Consider the following 6293-nt stretch of genomic DNA (forward strand, 5'->3'; position numbering starts at 1 on the left):
ACAAAGAGGTTGTTGTTTTTTTGTTTTGTTTTGTTTTTATTTTTTTCGAGACAGGGTTTCTCTGTGTAGCTCTGGCTGTCTTGGATCTTGCTCTGTAGACCAGGATGGCCTCAAACACACAGAGATCTGCCTGTCTCTGTCTCCTAAGTGCTGGGATTAAAGGTATGTGCCACCACCACCTGGCAAAAGAGGTTTTTATACTTGCTTTAATTATCCTGCCAAAATGATAGTATAAATACTGTAACTAAAAAGATTGAATATGAAATGAACTTCTGATAAAGATGTATGAAGTAATATAGGTATTGTATTTGATAGGTGAGTCTTTATGGAAACCAACTGCTAGAAATTCATTGTTAGATGGTCAGATGAGTCATTTTTTGGTATTAAGATCCAATCCAAGCCGGGTGGTGGGGGCGCACGCCTGTAATCCCAGCACTCGGGAGGCAGAGGCAGGTGGATATCTGTGAGTTCGAGGCCAGCCTGGTCTACAAAGCGAGTTCCAGGACAGCCTCCAAAGCTACAGAGAAACCCTGTCTCGAAAACTACAAAAAAAAAAAAAGATCCAGTCCAGAAATGTTTTCCACCATTACCACATACTGCATCTCATGTCATGGCTGTTTTCAAGTGATTTAGGTGGGAAAAGGAAGAAACTGTTAAATATTTATTTCATAGAAAGGCTTCTGTGCTTTGAAATTTCAAATATTCTTCACATTTGTTAAAATATTAGGGGTAGCAGTATTCCTCTATGGAAATACTGTTTCTTTATCCAGTTAGAAATATGACATATAAGCCAGAATTTTAAAGAGATGTTCCAGGCATTCAGAATTTAGAAAGACAATGATAGTTTATGTGAAATAAATTATTTCCATCAAATGCAGTCTCCATCAAAATTATTCTTTAAAATAAAAGTCTGTATGCACTTCAGATTTTGCTATAATGCCTATTACCATGATCTCATCTCCAATTAGGAAATCATCTTCCAAAAGCTAAGTCTCCTGTCATCTTCATTGTACCCACAGGGCCTACCACTTAATAGATTTCAAATATTTATTGAGTATATTTATTTGTATAAAGAAAACTCTTCCCTGTTAAAGATTAGGTTTACCCCAAATGAATTTTTAGATATGTAGATGATCTCGTGTGCAATAGTGTGTTTTTTTAAGGTCATACATTAAAGATAGTTACTTTTTGACATACCTTAACAATGATGTATTGAATTTTAAAATTGAAATTACCAGTGAATGTATAAAACTCTTTAGGATTCACCTGTTTGTATTTCCTCATTACATTTTGGTATTAAAATTTAAGCCAATATTACTTATTCTACTTGTAATATATATTGATAACTGTGAGATATCATCTGTTTTATAGTTCTCTGTATCATTCTTGGAGTTGTGCCCTTTATGTTGATTCTGCCTGTAGCCATGTTACTCTCCCTATGTCTTACCCACATCAAAAAATGGTGACAGCAAAAGCTATTACAATGCCCCTTTGGGTATGTGGTGGGGAGTGGTCATCTACTACTACTTTGGTGGATTGGTAGCTAACTTCTGGCCCATCTGCTTTGATTATAATCAAGATTATCAGGTTGGAGTTCCTTTGAAAGGTTGTAATAGGTAATAGTCTAAAGTCACATTCTACCCTCATTGTCTGAATGAAATAAGATCTATAGGTCGCCGGATGGTGGTGGCACAAACCTTTAATCCCAGCACTTGGGAGGCAGAGCCACGTGGAACTCTGTGAGTTCAAGGCCAGCCTGGTCTATAGAGTGAGATCCAGGAATGGTGCAAAGCTACACAGAGAAACTCTGTCTCAAAAAACAAAAACAAACAAAAATCTATAGGTCTGTTTTGAAGTTTGGTCAGGGTCCATGTGGTCACTTGTGTTTGTGTAGAGCTGGTGCGGAAGGTGATTAGTCACAGTGTGCACGTGTCAAGTTCCAGTTTAGCTCATTGGTCACATAAGTAGCCTAAAGCACTTTGGGGAACCTTTATTGACGCCTCATTGTGTCAGCATATTTTTTCATCTTAAATGGGAGATTACTGGGGTTATAGCTCAGTGATAGAGCATTTGCCTAATATGTGTGAGGCCCTGGGTTCAATCCCCAGCATTGCAAGAAAAGAGCTAGGCAGGCCTGACTTTGAATGGGAAATTAAGTTTTCTGAAAAAAATCAGCTGTCTTTCCATGCACAACCGAAATGATAACAGGGTTAGGCAGTTACACTGTTGAATGCATTTGTTTTCATTTGATTATCAAGACCTGTTTGGAAGGGCACATGATTTGTTTCAAGTGCCCAGAGTCAAACAACATGATAGTCTCCTTACCAGAGGTGATGGAATTGATTTTCTTTGATGGAGAGGTTTGTTGCACGAATCTTAAAAAGTCTTATTAATAAGAGCAAATTATTGGGGTGAAGGGCTAGAAGATCAGAGAAGCAGAACAAGCCACAGCCACCTCACCTTGCCAATTCCTCAGCTGATTCTGTTTCCTCAGACTGGAAGATTCTGAGTCCTCATCCAAATGGATCTCAGCTGAACTGCTTCTTGAAAGCCTGAAAGCTTAACCAGCCTAGTTCCTGGTTTTCACGCCTTATATACTTTTCTGCTTTCTGCCATTACTTCCTGGGGTTAAAGGCGTGAGTCACCATGCCTGGCTATTTCCAGTGTAGCCTTGAACTCAGAGATCCAGATGGATTTCTGCCTCTGGAATGCTAGGATTAAAGACGTGTGTGCCACCATTTTCTGGCCTCTTTATCTAGTGGCCATTCTGTTCTCTGATCCCAGATAAGTTTACTAGAGTGCACAATATTTTGGGGAACACAGAACCACCACAACTGATCATTGTCAATATATAAGGCACTGAGAAGCTTGGTGTTTGACAATGTGTTGATATTTTTGTTTACCCTACTGGCAGAAATGCAGGAACAGTGTATTCCATCAGTACCCTATAGCCCCTGGTTCACTTCTAATCCCCACAGGGGTACTATGGCTCTGCCTTGCATCCTTACTAGTCTGGACAACCATTTGACCAAGTGTGCCTCCCACAAGGGACAGGGTAGGATGAGGATGCTGCTGCAGAGTTACAATGTTTATGACATTCTCCATCAGACAGAAGGCCAAGGGGGAGAGGCAGAGGCACTCTTTTTTTCTGGCATACCTGTGTGAGCTGAACAGATAAATTCCAACATTTCCACTCTACCCAAGGCTCTGTGAAACCTTTTTTTTTTTTTAAACCAGGAACCCAGGGGATGCCTACCTGTGTAAGAGCAGCCCACTCATTGCAGTAAGTGTCATCATTCTGATAAAATGCTAACAAGACTTCCCCCAAATGAGCCTTTGTTTGCCTTGACCTCTCACCCCTCTATAGACACTGGTAAACAGTTTGAGGTTTTTGACTCCCCCATATGACTCATCACTTGGGCCAGAGCCCATGCTATTGGATCTAGGAGGTTAATGTCTCTAGAATTTTGGCAGACCATACATAATTAGAGTGGAAGAATCTAATGGTTCAGCAAAGAATGAGCTGTGTGATTCTAGCTACTGTAGTTTTAAGGTGTGTGCTTGTGGTTTTTTGAAGGCAGAGGTCTTCTGTAGTTAATTATTAGGAATGTCCTCTTTATTCTTCTTTCATATTTGCCAGAAAGGTGGACATAACTAAGGGTTAAGCTCTTATTTGAAAGCTATACTTTTATAGTTGGAAAAATATTACAAATCTCTTCCTGGAAAAGTAATATGCAAATGAATTTGAAATTTTTGTGTACCATCAGTGTTTGTTTCATCTGAGAGGAAAGCTCTTATCTAGCCACCCTTGCAGGGAAATGAATCTGCTGCCTAAATTAGCAGTTTCCTTTCTTTTTTGTCATGAGAAGTTGATTTTGTGAAATAGAGTATTTAAAATAGGTTTTCTGTTCAGTTAATCAGATAACCATGAGCCATTGGAGAAACCTTTTAGTTCTGAACCTGATTTCCCAGAAACCATGCAGTGTGGTTCAGATCTGTGGTGCTTTTATCCTTAAGAAATGGAGAATTTGAAGAAAACCTAGGCTTCTTCCTTCATTCTTTCCCTCCTCCCACTCCTTTCTGTTCCCAGTGCCTCTTTTCACATTTTTGCTGTATCAAAACTATCTACTTTTTCCAATATTAAGATGTTAAGAAATGATGTGATTACCAAGAGCAGCAGTTCTCATCCTTGTTTACACAAGGGAATCACCTGTGGAATTTTAAATGTTGATTTGTGGCTCTTACACTAGGGGTTTTGACTTGACTGGTCCAGGATGCCATTGTGGTAGGTTGAGGCTTCACATATCTCAGATTTTCTTGATGAGCAGTGAAGACAGAGAACACTGAAGGAGTTGAAAGTAGGTGCTAATAAAATTACAATTCTGTTGTGGGAGCCTGTTTTTGGGTTCCTCGTGGCTTTACCCAGCAGGTCCAGATAGAGGATGATTAGGGCCACAGGCCTGAGTGCAGGTGTCTGAAATGGTCTGCACTTGGCTGTGCTGGGGGAGGAGGTCTTTTGCTCCATTCCCTTGGCATCTCTATAAATACCCGGGTTGATAGGTCCACAGCTGCAAAAAACCTGAGAAAAGCTTTCCTACCAGAGAAAGGACCTTTCTGGGAAAGCAGTTGTGCTGCTGAGTCAGAACGCTGTCTGGGGAAAGAGCCCAGCCAGGGCAGAACAGAACTATCCAGGAGTAAAGCTTTCTTTTCTATCAGAGAAAGCATCTCTTTGAGAAAAGCTTTGTTTCAACTGACTCCTGCTGAGATGAGGGAGTGTAGCCCTGAGGGGTGATTGCCTCTGGCATAAGCTCTGTCCTTGAGCACCCAGACAAGCAAATGCAACCCACTGGGGGACCGGGTCAGGTGAAGGCCTGATGAGGCAAAACACCTGCCCTAATGGGAGTAGAAACTGCAAAAACCTCCCTTGTTAGATTTTCAGTCTGTATGCAAACCACACAGACCCCGAAAACAGAAGGGGACTAAAGCCCCTACCTTCAGAAGCAAAAAAGCTGTCACTGTGGCATTGGGAAATGTTTCTGGGGTAGAAGGGATAAATTGAGACTAAACTGGGAACTGTCTGGGACAGATTCCTCCCCAGAAAATGCATGACTTGTGAAAGCTGCTAAAAGTTTGAGGCAGATTTGGCGGGGGTGGGGGGGGGGGGGGGGGGGGGGGGGGTGGGGAGACCCTAGCAGAGGAACAGAGCAGCCTGAGATATCTGAAGCTCTGCATCTGGTGGGGAGGAAAAAACGAAATATGATAAAGATCTATCAGAGGGAGAAAAAAAATCTCTGAACTATGAAAAAGCTCTCTTGTAAAAGTTTGTTTTTCCACTGACTAGCTAAGGCAAACTTGAGCCCCGAGGAAAGTTGCTATCAGGAATGCCAGCCTTAATGCTGGCTAACTAGGCAGGTGCAGTTCTAATTCCGGGGGCCAGTGTCAAATGAAAGAGAGACACCTGTTGAAGCCAGCTCAGAACAGAAATCTCCCAACGTCTCGTAATTGAAAACTTAAAACTGTTGGTTCAAATCTCTTGTTGCAAAAGCAAAAACTTCATAAGCAAGTCCGGTAAAAATACTGGAAGTTGACTCCTGGACCCAAAAAGAGCTATGGGAAATGGAGTTTATAAGCTAGCTCTTAACAGGGAGCTGATAAGAGAAATGCATTCTGGGAAATGTAGTTTTTCAGCTAAAGATGACGATACTGTCCAAAATCTTTTCAGCTCAAAATGAAGTTTCTTCTCAAAGCAATGCTAGAAAGCTTAATCTTACCTCTTGAGAACTCAGATCAGAAAAAAGCTACCTATAAGAGCAAACAAGCCACTTTAAAATCCTTAAAACAAGGGAAAGCAGTTTATGAAGAAACTTACGTTGAAATAAAGTTCTTTGCCTTTTGAACAAACAGCCTGCAATGAGTGATTCCTTTGCAAATCTAATAAGGGAGACAAAGGAAACAGTCATTCATAAAAGAAATGACTGCTTTATAGATGGGGAAGAAACTTCAGAAAATCTAGCTGTCTTACAAGAGTTGCTTCACCTGAAAGTTCCTTATAAGAAATCAATGTTAAATACCACAGCTGCTAATAATATCAGGAGTTAAAGCTAATGAAGTGAAAATACTACATCCTGAAAATGCTTTTTCTCAGAATAAGTTAATGAAGGATATGTTTCATGAAAGAACATCTATGTTCTTGACTCCTTTGAATAGTAACAGTTTTGGTAAAAATATAGGAACTAACTAACAACAATCAAGTCAAAATGTGTCAAATTCAAGATGCTATTCCACAAAAGAAA

This window comes from Onychomys torridus, chromosome X (genome assembly GCF_903995425.1).
Source record: "Onychomys torridus chromosome X, mOncTor1.1, whole genome shotgun sequence".
Classification (NCBI taxonomy): Eukaryota; Metazoa; Chordata; class Mammalia; order Rodentia; family Cricetidae; genus Onychomys; species Onychomys torridus.